Genomic DNA, 17209 nt, shown 5'->3' with positions numbered 1-17209 from the left:
AAAGAAATATTTCAATATTCTCAACAAATATACATTCCATTGAGAAATAAAAACTCCACAGGAAAAGTGATCCACCCGTGGCTAACTGAAGAAGTTAAGGAGAGTATTAGATTAAAAGAAGAGGCCCATAATGTTGCCAAGAAGAGTAATAAGCCTGGAGATTGGGAGAGTTTTAGAAACCAACAAAGGATGACCAAAAAAATTGATAAAAAGGGAGAAAATAGAATATGAGAGTAAACTAGCAAGAAATATAAAAGTGGTTTGTCAGAGCTTCTACAAGCACCTAGAAAGGAAGAGAGTAGCAAAAGTAAATGTTGGTCACTGAGAGGCTGAGACAGGAGAAATTATAACGGGGAATCAGGAAATGGCAGTTGCATTAAACAAATATTTTAATGCAACATAAAGCAAAATATAGTAGGAAACCAATGGTTAAATGAGAGTGAGGGACTTAAAACAATTAATAGCACTAGAGAAAAAGTACTGGATAAACTAATGGGATTAAAAGCCGACAAATCCCCTGGACCTGATGGCCTACATCCTAGCGTTCTAAAAGAGGTGGCTACAGAGATAGTGGGTGCATTGATTATGATTTTCCAAAATTCTCTAGATTCTGGAATGGTCCCAGTGGACTGGAAGGTACCCGCTATTCAAGAAGGAAGGGAGAGAGAAAACAGGGAACTACAGGCCAGTTAGCCTGACATCGGTCGTTGGGAAAATGCTGGAAACCATTATTAAGGAAGTGGTAACAGGGCACTTAGAAAATTATAAAATGATTAGGCAGAATCACCATGATTTTATGAAAGGGAAATCATGTTTGACAAATTTATTAGAGTTTTTTGAGGATGTAACTAGCAGGGTAGATAAAGGGAGACCAATGGATGTAGTATATTTGGATTTTCAAAAGACATTCAATAAGGTGCCACATGTAAGGGCTCATGGGATTGCGGGTAATATATTCGCATGGATAGAGGATTGGTTAAAGGACAGAAAACAGAGAGGAGGGATAAACGGGTCATTCTCAGGTTGGCGGGCTGTAACTAGTGGGGTACCACAAGGATCAGTGCTTGGGCCTCAGATTTTTACAATCTATATTAATGAATTAGATGAAGGGACCGAGTGTAATGTATCCAAGTTTGCTGACGATACAAAGCTAGGTGGGAAAGTAAGCCATGAGGAGGACGCAAGGGGCTCAATTTTGATATTTTTTTTTTATTCGTTCACGGGATGTGGGCGTCGCTGGCGAGGCCAGCATTTATTGCCCATCCCTAATTGCCCTCGAGAAGGTGGTGGTGAGCCACCTTCTTGAACCGCTGCAGTCCGTGTGGTGACAGTTCTCCCACAGTGCTGTTAGGAAGGGAGTTCCAGGATTTTGACCCAGCGACAATGAAGGAACGGCGATATATTTCCAAGTCGGGATGGTGTGTGACTTGGAGGGGAACGTGCAGGTGGTGTTGTTCCCATGTGCCTGCTGCTCTTGTCCTTCTAGGTGGTAGAGGTCGCGGGTTTGGGAGGTGCTGTCGAAGAAGCCTTGGCGAGTTGCTGCAGTGCATCCTGTGGATGGTACACACTGCAGCCACAGTGCGCCGGTGGTGAAGGGAGTGAATGCTTAGGGTGGTGGATGGGGTGCCAATCAAGCGGGCTGCTTTATCTTGGATGGTGTCGAGCTTCTTGAGTGTTGTTGGAACTGCACTCATCCAAGCAAGTGGATAGTATTCCATCACACTCCTGACTTGTGCCTTGTAGATGGTGGAAAGGCTTTGGGGAGTCAGGAGGTGAGTCACTCGCCGCAGAATACCCAGCCTCTGACCTGCTCTTGTAGCCACAGTATTTATATGGCTGGTCCAGTTAAGTTTCTGGTCAATGGTGACCCCCAAGATGTTGATGGTGGGGGATTCGGTGATGGTAATGCCATTGAATGTCAAGGGAAGGTGGTTAGACTCTCTCTTGTTGGAGATGGTCATTGCCTGGCACTTATCTGGCGCGAATGTTACTTGCCACTTATCAGCCCAAGCCTGGATGTTGTCCAGGTCTTGCTGCATGCGGGCTCGGAGTGCTTCATTATTTGAGGGGTTGCGAATGGAACTGAACACTGTGCAGTCATCAGTGAACATCCCCATTTCTGACCTTATGATGGAGGGAAGGTCATTGATGAAGCAGCTGAAGATGGTTGGGCCTAGGACACTGCCTTGAGGAACTCCTGCAGCAATGTCCTGGGGCTGAGATGATTGGCCTCCAACAACCACTACCATCTTCCTTTGTGCTAGGTATGACTCCAGCCACTGGAGAGTTTTCCCCCTGATTCCCATTGACTTCAATTTTACTAGGGCTCCTTGGTGCCACACTCGGTCAAATGCTGCCTTGATGTCAAGGGCAGTCACTCTCACCTCACCTCTGGAATTCAGCTCTTTTGTCCATGTTTGGACCAAGGCTGTAATGAGGTCTGGAGCCGAGTGGTCCTGGCGGAACCCAAACTGAGCATCGGTGAGCAGGTTATTGGTGAGTAAGTGCTGCTTGATAGCACTGTCAATGACACCTTCCATCAATTTGCTGATGATTGAGAGTAGACTGATGGGGCGGTAATTGGCCGGATTGGATTTGTCCTGCTTTTTGTGGATAGGACATACCTGGGCAATTTTCCACATTGTCGGGTAGATTGTGGCATGTTGGCAGCAGGGGGGGGGGGGGGTGAAGGTGCGCATGGAAAACCCGAATAAAAAAAACTTACCTTTTCCGACGCGATCATGATGTAATTGATGGTGATTAAAGTTGTTTCTGGATTTCGCGCCCAGCAGCCAACTTGGTTAACATGCTGGCTGCCGACAGGAGCTGCAATGCTGAGGCAGCGGGAGGGAGAGGTGGAGCTCGAAGAGGGTGACATTGGGGGCTGAGAAGGACATTGGAGAGGGAAACATCGGACATCGGAGCAGGGTTGAAAGGTGGGTTTATTTTGTTTTTTAACTTTGTGCAATGGTTTTTTATTTAATTTATTTCCTTTATTTTTGCCTGATCCGACCCTTCACACCTGGTTTCACCAAGTGTGAATCGGAAGCCGTGGGAAAGGCCCCCAGGTAAGTTTAAAATCGTTTTAATTATCTACTACATCAGAAGTAAAGTACCTTAAGTGCCTCAATGAGGTACATTTGGTTCTTTAACTATCATCCTCCTGCCGGCAGGACTTCTGGATTCATGCAGTGCGCGCACACACAGGCACGTCTGTAGGGAACCCAGAAGTCGGCAGGTTGGAGCCGGCTTCAGAACCCACTCAGGATTTTCGCCATTTCTGCAGCTCCCCCCCCCCCAACGCACCCGCTATTTGATTTTAAAATCAAGCCCAACGACTCTGCAAAGGGATATAGACAGGTTAAGTGAGTGGGCAAGAAAGTGGCAGATGGAGTATAATGTGGGGAAATGTGAGGTTATTCATTTTGGTAGGAAGAATAGAAAAACAGAATATTCTTTAAATGGTAAGAAACAATTAAATGTTGATATTCAGAGGGACTTGGGTGTCCTCGTAAAAGAAACACAAAAAGTTAGTATGTAGGTATAGCAGGCAATTAGGAAAGCAAATGGAATGTTGGCCTTTATTGCAAGGGATTGGAGTACAAGAGTAAGGAAGTCTTACTACAATTGTACAGGGCTTTGGTGAGACCTCACCTGGAATACTGTGTATAGTTTTGGTCTCCTTATCTAAGGAAGGATATACTTGCCTTAGAGGCAGAGCAGCGAAGGTTCACTAGATTAATTCCTGGGATGAGAGGGTTGTCCTATGAAGAGAGGTTGAGTAGAATGGGCCTATACTCTCTGGAGTTTAGAAGAATGAGAGGTGATCTAATTGAAACATATAAGATTATAAGGGGGCTTGACAGGGTAGATGCTGAGAGGTTGTTTCCCATGGCTGGAGAGTCTAGAGCTAGGGGGCATAGTCGCAGGATAAGGGGTCGGCCATTTAAGACTGAGGTGAAAAGGAATTTCTTCACTCAGAGAGTTGTGAATCTTTGGAATTCTCTACCCCAGAGGGCTGTGGATGCTGAGTTAATGAATATATTCAAGGCTGAGATAGACAGATTTCTGGACTCTAGGAGAATCAAGGGATATGGGGATCGGGCAGGAAAGTGGAGATGAGGTCGAAGATCAGCCATGATCTTATTGAATGGCGGAGCAGGCTCCAAGGGCCGTAAGGCCTTCTCCTGCTCTTATTTCTTTTGTTCTTATGTTCAACTGATTACATTGTGTTGAGGAATTTAACTTCGGCCTGCTACCCTCAGTTCTCCCATGCAGTGTGGCAGAAGCCATAATTGCATTTAATCACAATTTCTATTTTCCCTCAATTCATTTTCTGTTTGGACTGGTTACTGCTATTGTGAGCTACCTTGGCAAATATGAGTCCAAGTGTCATAATCTTGGTGCTGCTCATTCTGTTAGCTGAAGAGTGGTGTGTTTGTAATGTTGTAGTTGGGATAATGAGCAAGGGGTGCCAGTAAATTATAATAAGTGTTTTTTGCCACTTAAGAAAGTCAGACATGACTTTGTCATTTTCCATTTTGTTGCAAGGTGAACATTTACTCAATTTTTCAAAGTGTAGCATCCATGTCATGAAAACCTCTGCTGCTCTTTTCATAGAATATTAATGGTCTGGAAGCTAAAACCCCCATGTGCAGCATAAGATCTTGGTGGCTGCAGGACTTGTGGTTGCTGCACAGCAGCCAGAAGCCCCCACAGCCAGAGACCATTACTGCGTCAGCTGGCTTGAGCGACCTGCAGCAACAGTTGACTTTCCATCATGTTTCCAGGTATAAAGCCCTGCCAAGAAAATGAAGAAGAAAAAGAAAAAGAAATAACCACTATTTAGGCAGAGGGTGGATGGGGAATGCAGGAGATTCACTACTGAGGACCCCTGACTTGTTCTACAGAGTCTACAGTGGCCTCATAGTTCCTACATCTACCAGTCACAGCAGACGTAAGATACATAATTGATGCACTTCATTAGCCGGGTATTGCACAATGATAAAATGTGCCTTTTAGTAAATCCAATATGATATAGTTAAGAATTATATTATTTTAAATATATAGAATACTGTTTAGTAATATCCCTTTGCTAGTCAGAATATTCTCCTACTTTACAGGTGTCAGTGCATCACTTTTGTTCTGTTTTCTTTCAGGCCACCCGCCATGTTGGACCCTTAAGCACCCGTTTAACGCATGAGAAATCAAATTTCTAGGCTGTCATCTCTAGAAAGTGGATCTCTATGATCGCCTCTTCAGAGTGATGGAGGAACACTAAAAACTCTATTGTGTATAAAAGAGTTAAGATTAAGAGGTAAGGTTGACTTCATGAGATGTTAAAACAATCAGGAGTTGTATCATTTGTCAGCATGTCATCCAGTTATTCCAAGGCAGAAGCCCAGTTACAAGGGAATGAAACAGTGCAGTGATAGCCCAAGGAGCAGCAGGATGTCAAAATATTTCCACTGGAGTAGTTGACCAAACCAAACAAATTAATGAATTTGTCATCACTTGGGTGCAAAGGTGCAGGTCTAACCTGCACTGCATCTTTATACATCAGGTTCTGGCTGCTAAAGAGCATAAAGAACCACTGGCATTTTGACCCATGTCATTCAGCTTGGTGATCAGCAACACAGATTTTAAATAAGCCAGCTCCCACAGAGAAGATCTGGGGAGAACAGCATCCTGCATCTGTAATACTAATACGGTTTGCTTCACTGGACAGTCTATCTTCAGGGAGATGGCAGCGCACTGAAGCACATTCACTGTTGACAGGAAATTCTCATTATCCACTGAAACAGAATCACATTTGTTACACTTGAAAAAAGCTTTAGCCTACCTCTGGTGGGAATGGGTATTTATGTCTAGGTTAACACAGCCCAGCCAACAAAAGTAGCAAAGGAAAGCAAACCTGTCATGCCTTATCCTGAGTTCTGTACCACATACCTGATCTTCTGCAGGAAAGTTCAGCAAAACTCCTCTGTGACCCCTTCCCCAGAAGTAACCAAGCAAAACTCTAATGGGTAAATTTTCCAGGACTATGCTCCCAGCATGGAGTCTTGCTTGTGTGGATTGGAAAACCTTAATTTTAATGATCAGAAAATCAAGAGGACTACAAATTCGCCACACTGACCTCCACGCACGATTCTCTGATCTGCGGTCTCAGCAAACAAAACTCCGTATTGGGAGCAGAGTCTCAAAGATTTTACTCTTAAGTATCTTTCAAAACTTCACAACCTGTATTATTCAATCCGGTCTGGTCATTTTCCACAAATGGCACTAGCAGCATGCAAACCATTGTAAACCTAAGAGTATTTAATCACCTCTGTCTCTACTTAGCCTTGTAACTTTCAATCTCATTCCCTACCAGACATTTATGTAGCTCTTTTAAAAAGGATTAAAATCAACATGGTAATAACTGCATTTGATAAGCACTTCTATGCATATCAGGATGTTGGAGAACTGGATGATGTTCTCTCTCAGTCTTTATTTCTTCCAAAGAAAACAAGTTCAGTTCTATGAATCTCTCTTCATAATATACTCCTAAGTCTGCAACCATCTTTGTAATTCTCTGAATATTCTTTCTACAGATAGAGTGTCAAAATTGCACACAGTGGTCCAGATTTTCCAATTTCACGAAACTGGGGAGCATCTCCAGCACGGTGGGACTTCCGCCCGACACAAAGCTGCACACAAAGCCACCTTCCAGCAAGTGTCCTGCTCATTTCGTCTAAGAGGAAGGTGCCCTCGGCTGCCAAAGAGATCAACCCGTCTTTGCTGCACTTCTTCTATCAGCACCTCTAAACATACATCTGAAAATGGAGATCTGCTCCTTCCTGCAGCCATTTCTGTTTCTCTGCCCGGCAGCAATTCATGTATCCTTTTAAATGGCAACTGCAGCCTTTATCAGTTGCAGCTGCATGCAATTTCCTGCTCTCGCTGCCAGTCAGTTCCTGCAGGCTAACTGCATGTGCAAATATAACCTCAGGAATTTCCTGGCAGGTTGGTCCAGGGAGATTGTGGTGGGCGTAAAGTTTACCATTCCGTTACAGAATCAGTTTTTCTCCCATGACGGAAAATTTCCTCCATTGTGTATAGTAATAGAAATCCATCATCGGGCAAGCATGGAAAACGTTAACCTTATATGAACAATGGGGCCTATGAAAGGATTAGTCATCAATATTTATTTAAAATAATAGATGGAAAATCGCACAGAGTGCGTGACCGAATTTCCAATATCCACTACTGGCAGCACAATTTCGGAAAATTACCCATTTGCAGTGAGATTCTGAAGTGCTTATGGGTAAACTCTTGGAGAAACATCAGTGATAAGTTTGCTACTTTAGTTCAGGAAAATAAAAAGGGCAGTTTCTAAATTAATTGGCTCATAGCTTTATATATATATAAAAATACATCTGATTGTTTACACACTGAAAGGAAATCATTTATCTAACCAGTGATAGATTTATACAAAACCTTTGTTGTATGTTTGTTTATGCAGAACTTTTTTGGATTGCAATTTGATCCATTTGTTATAATCAACTATCACGTAAAGTATAGATTGATGCAAGAATTATTTCAGCTGTAGCGCACGTCCATTTAGCCAGAAGAAAATGACTATGAATAGACATCTGCTTATTAGGTCTCAAAGGTAACCACAAAATGAACTAAACTTAAATGTGTGCACAATGAAGTCAAATTCTTTTTCCTGACATAGAATCATAGAAAATTCATAGAAAATTTACGGCACAGAAGGAGACCACTTGCCCCATTGTGTCCGCGCCGGCTGAGAAACGAGTCACTCAGCCTAATCCCACTTTCCCGCATTTGGTCCGTAGCCCTGCGGGTCATGGCTCTTCAGGTGCACATCCAGGTATTTTTTAAATGAGTTGAGGGTTTCTGCCTCTACCCTTTCAGGCAGTGAATTCCAGACCCCCACCACCCTCTGGGTGAAAAATGTTTTCCTAATTTCCGCTCTAATCCTTCTACCAATCACTTTAAATCTATGCCTCTTGGTTATTGACCCCTCCGCTAAGGGAAATAGGTCCATCCTATCCACTCTATCTAAGCCCCTCATAATTTTGTACACCTCAATCAAATCACCCCTCAGCCTCCTCTATTCCAAGGAAAACAACCCCAGCCTATCCAATCTGTCATCATAGCTAAAATTCTCCAGACCTGGCAACATCCTCGTAAATCTCCTTTGCACCCTCTCCAGGGCAATTACATCCTTCCTGTAATGTGGTGACCAGAACTGTGTGCAGTACTCAAGTTGTGGCCTAACTAGTGTTTTATACAGTTCCAGCATAACATCCCTGCTTTTATATTTTATGCCTCGGCTAATAAAGGAAAGCATTCCATATGCCTTCTTAACCACCTTATTTATCTACCTGTCCTGCTACCTTCAGGGATCTGTGGACATGCACTCCAAGGTCCCTTCCTTCCTCTACACCTCTCAGTATCCTCCCATTTATTGTGTATTCCCTTGCCTTGTTTGCTGTCCCCAAACGCATTACCTCACACTTCTCTGGATTGAACTCCATTTGCCACTTTTCTGCCCATTGACAAGTCCATTGCTATCTTGCTGCAGTCTACAGCTTTCCTCCTCACTATCAACCACACAGCCGATCTTTGTGTCATCCGCAAATTTCTTAATCATGCCCCATACGTGTAAGTCCAAATCATTAATGTATACCAAAAAAAGCAAAGGACCTAGTACCGAGCCCTGCGGCATCCCACTTGAAACAGCCTCCCAGTCACAAAAACACCCGTCGACCATTACACTTTGCTTCCTGCCACTGAGCCAATTTTGGATTCAATTTGCCACATTCCCTTGGATCCCATGGGCCTTTATTTTTTTGATCAATCTGCCATGTGGGACCTTGTCAAAAGCCTTGCTAAAATCCATGTAGACTACATCAATTACGCTACCCTCATCGATCCTCCTTGTCAGCTCCTCGAAAAATTCAATCAAGTTGGTCAGACACGACCTCCCCTTAACAAATCCGTGCTGACTGTCCTTGATCAGTCCATGCCTTTCTAAGTGACAGTTTATCCTGTCCCTCAGAATTGATTCCAATAATTTGCCCACCACCGAGGTTAGGCTGACTGGCCTGTAATTACTCGGTCTAACCTTCGCTCCCTTTTTAAACAATGGTAAAACGTTAGCAGTCTTCCAATTCTCCGGCACTACACCTGTATCCAGTGAAGTTTGGAAAATGATTGTTAAAGCCTCCACTATTTCCTCCCTGGCTTCTTTTAACAGCCTGGGATACATTTCGTCCGGCCCTGGTGATTTATCCACTTTCAAAGATGCTAATCCCCTTAATACTTCCTCTCTCACTATGTTTATCCCATCCAATATTTCACACTCCTCCTCCTTAACTTCAATCCCTGCATCATCCCTCTCCTGAATGCTTTTTGACATCCAGGGGGCTCTAGATTTGGCAGCCTCTCCGTTATTCTTTGTGGGAACATGTTTACCCTGAACGCCTTGAATCACCCCTTTGAATGTCTCCCACTGCGCTGACACTGATTTACCTTCAAGTAGCTGTTTCCAGTTTACTTCTGCTAAATCACTTCTCCGTTTAGTAAAATTGGCCTTTCCCCAGTTGAAAACTTTAACTCCTGCTCTGTCTTTGTCCTTTTCCATAACTATACTAAAACTAACTTTATTATGATCACTACCACCAAAATGTTCTCCCACTGCTACTTCTTCCACCTGCCCCTCTTCATTTCCTAGAACTAAATCCAGAACTGCCCAGACATGGTGAACCCCGCAATGATAACCTTTGAACAAAATGATGGATAATAGCATAATTTATTTCCAAATAAATATTTCCCAAAAAATATTAAGATGTGATAAAAGAAAATATTGTACTAGGCAGGCGTAGCAGTCTTGGTTGATCGTGACAGTTTGACCAGGGGATCAGCAGCCATCTGAACTTCACATACAGCAATCCAGCCAATGAAAAGTAAGATTTTCCATTTACCTCCAAAGTAGCTTATAAGACTTTTGTCTTTACAGCTTCGACCCTTTCCTAAATATACATTTACACAGCACGTTGGAAATTAAATGCAAATGAAGAGTAAGCTATTAAAGGAAAGCTTTATAATGTATATTTCCCTACAGTATTTAGGATATATTTTCCAGTTGCTATGACCCAGATTATATAAGATATATTTTATAGTCGCTACAGTCAGTAGCGAAGGAGCAGAACAGGTGCTGGATTATCCATCTAGCTGGACTAAAGTGGTCTCACCAAAAATGAACAATGTCTTCTTTTAAATATTACACTGCAATTAAAGTCTAGTGGGATTTTCCATTGGTTACGACAAGATCACACTGGGAGCTCCCTTCACCCAGTTGGAGTCGACCTCTGGGAAGCTCCATTGGCAGTGGAGGTCTTAATGGGTTCAAGCATTTTATTTTGTTTTCCAATTTTCCAGTTTAATTTTAGTATTGATTTTTGTCTTTAATTTGTGATGGCATTTTTATTCAAAAAAGTCATCTGTTTTTAATATTTTTCTGAGACTTTTTTTCTACTAACAGTATGCAATGTTTATTTGGAACCTAAAAATATTGTTGGCTAATTCACCAGAAAGCCAACTGTAATTGATGAGTATCCAGGACTTCAGCAGAACAAGAAGAGCCCGAACAAAACAGAAGACACGAGAAAGGAGCACTTACAATATGAACTTTCAAGTGAGCTGAGGGTATGACAAGCATCTATGTGAAGAATCCCATTGTGGGCAGCAAGTCAAGTTATAATTAATGATGGGGGTTCATTTTGAAGTGCCCCAAATACAGTGATTCATGGCTGAAGTGGTATAAGGTGAAAGAAGGCATGTCGGGGATCAGAGCTGGCATGCCTGCATTCATCCTTTAGCTAACCTTTGGAAAGACTGAATCAATAATTTCTGCCTTATGTGGCCACTTACCTTTAAAGGCCTGTATCCCTTTAAATTATAATTGCAGCCCTTCAAGGTCTACTTACAAACTCCCACCTGCCCCCTCTATCTCTTGGGGAGCTGCCACCATCAGGCCCAATATAAGCCAGGAGATCACCATAAAAAGGTCATTCGGTCCAACCTCAGAATATCTGACAATGTAATCCTAATGTGCTAAAGTGCTAAACTCAAAGCTCAGTAGGTCCACTGCTGTAGAACATATATCAAAAAATGTTTCATTATACATTCCTTTGAAAAACATAATTCTATATTTTTTCAGCTGAATGAGAACATATATTGTTATGATATGACCCACATCTCTGCTTCTTAAGTCCAAGGGACACAGACTTAAGTTTATGGCATACAATTTGCTTACCCCCTCCACATTGACCTCTAACAATAAATGCAGGAGTTCATGGACCAAGATAGACACCATCTGTTTAGCTGCCTCTGCTTCTCCCCTTCCTCTTGCCATGAAGACAAACCTCCCCCTCCCCCCCGGCATCCCCGTGCCCTTTACTTGAATCCCGGCCCCTCTAATTTCTCTCCTATCTCACTTCATGTCCTCTCCATCCTCATCTTGTCCAATTCCTGTTCCCTTGACCCCCCAACTGCTCTTGCTGGCTTCCATGCTAACTGATATTGTAAACGGATGCACTCCTCTGGTACTGTCACCCTCCCTTTCAAAACTACCGTCATCAACCGCTCCTCAAAAAAACATCCTCGATCCCTGTGCCCACCTTTCCTGCAACTTTCCGTTTGAATCTCTCCAATCTAGTTTCCACCCATCCATTGTATTGAAACAGCCCTAACCAAAATCACAAACAATTTTGTCTGTCATTGTGAATGCGATGCATTATTCCTCCTCATCCTCCTTGACCTCTCTGAAGCTTTTGACATGGTTGACCACTCCATCCTCATCCAATGTCATTCAGCTCAGTGGGACTGACCTCACTTGGCTCCATTCTTTCTTATCTGATCTTTGCCAGAGCATCTCCAGCAATGGTTTCTCCTTCAGCCCTCAAACCATCAACTCTAAGTCTCCCAAGGAGCTAACATTGCCCCTCTCCTCTTCCTCATCTACATTCTGCCTCTTGACAATATCATCCACAGACATGGGGTCAGCTGATGACACCCAGCTCTACCTCTCTCCCACCCCTCTGAAATCTTACCAGTTGCCGTCACTGTACGTAGATAAGTTGTCTATTTGTGCCCTATGGTTGGAAGATCGGCTGTAGACGCCTTGCTCCACAAAATTATTCTCCCTTTGGTACATTCTGAGGATAATTTCTCACTCCACATCACAACGCCAAAACCACAGGACTGACTAAAAATGGTGGTGACGGCTCCAGTCCCCGAGGGGACAGTTGGGTGAAAGAGTAGGAGAAAGGCAGAGCAAATTGCTCAGGGAATAGCAGAACTGGTTGCTTGGGTCCCTATAGCTTCACAGAATGAACGTTAATTTTTAAATTAAAAGCCACTACTGCAGTGAAAGAGTGAGGGGCGGGGGGGTGGGGAGGCAGATTGGGACTGACAAGGAGTGGCAGAAATCAGGTGAAACAACAGAGAGGACAGAAGAAAAGCTGAAGGGAAATAAGATACATAACATTACCATCAAAAAACTTAAATTTGAAACTGTACAGGAAAAACTATTTTAGAAAACAACCAAAATGGTGGGCTGAGCAAGAAATGGTTCAGATTGTTGGCTCAGAGCCACCAAGTGGCCAGATTGTGTAATTATAGCATGATAGGTTTACATTGGCAAAAACATATAAATGTGGACATTGGAAACTGTAACAGGAAAAAGATGACACAAAAATTCTAACAAAAACATAATGACAGGAAGTCGAGTTGTACGGACAGGAAGTGTCCACAGTCATAAGATTTTTAATACATTATAGATAAGGACAAGGTTATAATGGAATCTTCTTATGGATTATATTCTTTGAAATAAATATAATGAATATGACATGCTTCTCCAAACCCTATGATATCCTATACTGGAAAAACATAGTGGAGATAGATACTCTCAATTACATAAGGACAGTTCATTTGTTTGGGAAGTGATAATAAAGATCTGGAGAGCTCAATATTTGGATTAACCATCAGTTTTGATATTGAGACTTCATGTACATCAAGCACAACACTGACAGAGACAGTATCAAATGAGACATCCTAAACAAAGGATTAGGAGCTCGGAATCCTAGACGCTACTATTTTAGCCATATCGGATGAATTTGGATAGTTCTCAGCTTGGATCGCCACACTGAAAGAGAATAGAATCCTTTATCTTGGATGGGACAGTAAAATAAACTCACATGAGCTATCATGCCGAGTACAGGTTCAACGTACATCAACTGATCAGAGGACAATATTGGCTGTGCTGTTAGAACCACCCCCAGCCCAGATGATCTGTCCCTTTTGGCTAAAGAAGAAAACGTGATGGTGAGAGACTTAAAAAGGGAAAGAAGAAAAAAAAGTAGCACAAAATGATGTCATGTATTAAACATGTGTACCAGATGTGTCTTGATATAAACCAGAAGAGCCCAGCAAACATTGAGCTTTTCCTGGTATGGGTTAGATTCCAAGTTTGGTAAACATTATGATGAACTGGGAAATGTCACCACAATATGCAGCCAGACAGCCTCGGGAAAAATGGAAGTGGCATGTGCCAAGAGCATTAAATAAAAGATATCAAACTAGCTTCATTGCCTGATGTCTTTAAAATTTGCAGAAAGGTAATATAGCTCTAAGTAGCCCATATTGATTTTAACTAATCTGGCATATTTACACACATACACATAATTGGCAGATCTCCCATGTCATTGCTCATAGTGAGTCTGAGGATATATTGTTTTATAATAATGGGGCTGTTATACCATGTAGGGCATAACGTCAAGGCTGCTAAATTACCATGACTGAATAAGCCAAGTTCTGTTTTTATCACATAGTGTATTGGAATTTTTACTGGTGTTTTGGGAATCAAATTCTGTGACTCTTTCCATTATTCTGTGAAACTGCAAATGAGTGTATATACATAGAAACAATTTTTGGGAAAAAATATTACATGCTTTACCTAGAGTTAATTTTTATTCATTGACTTTTTAAAGCTGAGAATACACAGTGAGAAGTACAAGCTGCAGGTAGCTGTCTGCTATTTAGCAGGTCTGGGCAAGCGAATGGGGTTTAGCTGCACTGGGGGATTGGTTATGGGATCTGAAGAACTAGGGGTTTGGCAATATGGGAAGGGGTCCTGTGATCTGGTACCATGTTGAAGAGGGGACTTGGCATTTCACAGTTGGGGGCAAACCTAAAGGTTGGGAGAAATGGGGAGTGGAATCTAGGTTTGGCTCACTGAAGAATTCCTGGAGTCTGTAGGCAATGAAGGGGAATGGGACATTTCAATGGAAGTCTGCCAGAATAGCTGGAAATTAATTTGGCACCCAGATATGCCAGATCCCGGCCTAGCACTGAAGTTTTTGAAATGGTCTTATGGGGGCAGTGTCTCCACCATCCCTAACAAGATCATTTACATAAGTGAGGAAGGACCAGGGGAGGGTAATCTGAACATCAGAGTTCCTGTGCCCCGTGCCTCCTTTGGGACTTGATGTATGGTGTGGCAGGTATGCCTGGTCAACAGATGTGGGTCCCAACTGGGGTTCCAAGCTGGGATCAGTTTCTCTGAAGCCATATAACACTGAAATTCCGTCAAGAGTTCTCCCGATCTTCTGCCATAACCTTAGCAGGAGATTGGCAGAATACAGCATTAGAAGTCAATGGAATTAAAAATCGGGAGTGATGTAAAACGGGCTGCTGATTCGCTATCACCCGTTTTACATTATTGCACAAAGTCAAGATCTACCCAAAAGAGTGATCAACATATGGAATGTATCGCTTGGTAGCATTGTGGAGACAAAACTCCTGGAATAATTTACAAGACATCTGGAAATGACGATAGGAGACCGTAAGTTATTTCTATATGGATGAGCAAAGAGGGGCCTTATGGCTTTCCTCAACTTTATCTATTTCATGATCTGGCTTAATGCCAGATAGCACATGTAGCCAGCTATTTAATAGATCATTAATACAACTGTCACTTTGCTGGAGTTGAAAAGGTTCTTTATTCTAACGAACAAGCTGTTTCCACAGGCTGGTCAAATGTTAAACAACCAAATGCTTTCTCTAAATCCACAAATCTGAAGAATACTGTTCTTCTGCACTACATGTATTTTTTTCTTTTATTTGCCTTAAGACTGCTCAGTTGATTGTGATAAAAATATGCAATAGCATGAAGAGGTTCACAGACACTAGATGGCTAGCTTATGGCTGGAGGGAGTAATGGAATTCTGCTAATACCATGAGTATTGACAGTGAAGCTCAGGAACTCTGGCTTGCTGTTTGAGAGTTTGTCATCCAGGCTTGTAAATAAATCTACTGCCTTACATTTTTAAATTCCAATTCAACTCAAATTCAGGTCTTGTGGTAGGAAGACACATCTGTCATACACCCCTATTTTCTGCTTCACCTTACTCTCTATCTCTTTTGTCATCCAGGGAGCTCTTGCTTTAGTTGCCCTACCCTTCCCCCTCGTGGAATGTACCTATACTGTACCCGAACCATCTCCTCCTTAAAGGCCGTCCACTGTTCAATTACAGTTTTGCCTGCCAATCTTTGATTCCAATTTATCCGGGCCAGATCTGTTCTCATCCCACTGAAATTGGCCCTCCTCCAGTTGAGTATTTTTACTTTAGAGTGGTCCATGTCCTTTTGCATAGCTATTCTAAACCTTATGATACTATGATCGCTGTTCCCTAAATGTTCCCCCACTGACACATGCTCCACTTGGCCCGCCTTATTTCCCAGAACTCAATCCAGTAATGCCTCCTTCCTCATTGGGCTAGAAACGTATTGGTCAAGAAAGTTCTCCTGAACACACTTCAAAAATTCCTCTCCCTCTTTGCCTTTTACACTATTACTATCCCAGTTTATATTAGGATAGTTGAAGTCCCCAGTTATCACAACTCTTTGGCTTTTGCACCTCTCTGTAATTTCCCTGCAAATTTGCTCCTCTATATCCTTCCCACTAGTTGGTGGCCTATAGGATACACCCAGTAGTTTAATGGCACCTCTATTGTTTCTTAACGCTAACCAAATAGATTCTGTCCTTGACCCTTCCAGGAGATCCTCTCGCTGCAGCACTGCAATATTCTCCTTAATCAATACTGCCACCACCGCCCCCCATCCCCCCACCTTTCTTTCCTTCTCTGTCTTTCCTGAACAACTTGTATTCAGGAATATTTAGTACCCAATCCTGCCCTTTTTTGAGCCAGGTCTCCGTAATCGCCACGGCCTCATATTCCCATGTGGCTATTTGCCCCTGCAGCTCACAAAACTTATTGGTTGGGCCCATACCAGGGCTTAAAGGGTTAATTTATGAAGACAGGTTGCATAAACTCAGCTTGTATTCCCTTGAGTTTAGAACGATGCGGGGCGATCTGATTGAGGTATTTAAAATCATAAAGGGATTTGATAGGGTCAATACAGAAAAACTATTTCCTCTGGTGGAGGTTTCCAGAACAAGGGAGCACGATCTAAAAATTAAAGCTAAGCCATTCAGGTATGCCAACTGAGTGGAGAGGTACTGGTCTCCTCATGGGTGATATGAGCTGCACATATAACCCAAAGATCACCTAGAGTTTTCTTGTCAAAAGTTCTGGAGAGTGGCCCTCTTGCTCAAGGGACAGAAGAGGTAATGGCTGGGGTCGGGGGGGGAGGCAGGGGGAGCCTGGGCAAACTCCACAAAGGGCAGAGCAACAACAGAGTTTCGGTGGGTTATAGATTGGTACCAGAGATGGGCCTGAAGTGCCTACCTGTCCCATTCTAATGAGATGGCCTCCCATTGACCTGCAAATTCTGTTGGGATCAGTGCTGGAGGGCAACATCAAGAGTAATCCCGGTGTAACGGTCAGGATCAGAACCCAAAGAATTTCGGGGCGAATGTGCAAATGGAGCTGTTAGTGTTAGATTATGTCATGTACATATTACAGAATCAAATATTCATAAGATTTACCTCAAAAGCAGTTATATGTGAACTGTGTAATATGTTACCAAGTATTATATTAAATGGTGTATGCTTCTGAATTGCACCATAATTGCTCTCTCAAGTCTCCACTTGTTATCAGATTATCGTACAATTCAGTAAAAAACAATTCCCCTTCAACCATGCAATGTCCACATATATACTCATTTTATTAAA

This window comes from Heptranchias perlo, chromosome 2 (genome assembly GCF_035084215.1).
Source record: "Heptranchias perlo isolate sHepPer1 chromosome 2, sHepPer1.hap1, whole genome shotgun sequence".
NCBI lineage: Eukaryota > Metazoa > Chordata > Chondrichthyes > Hexanchiformes > Hexanchidae > Heptranchias > Heptranchias perlo.
Note: the sequence above shows the minus strand (reverse complement) of the source record.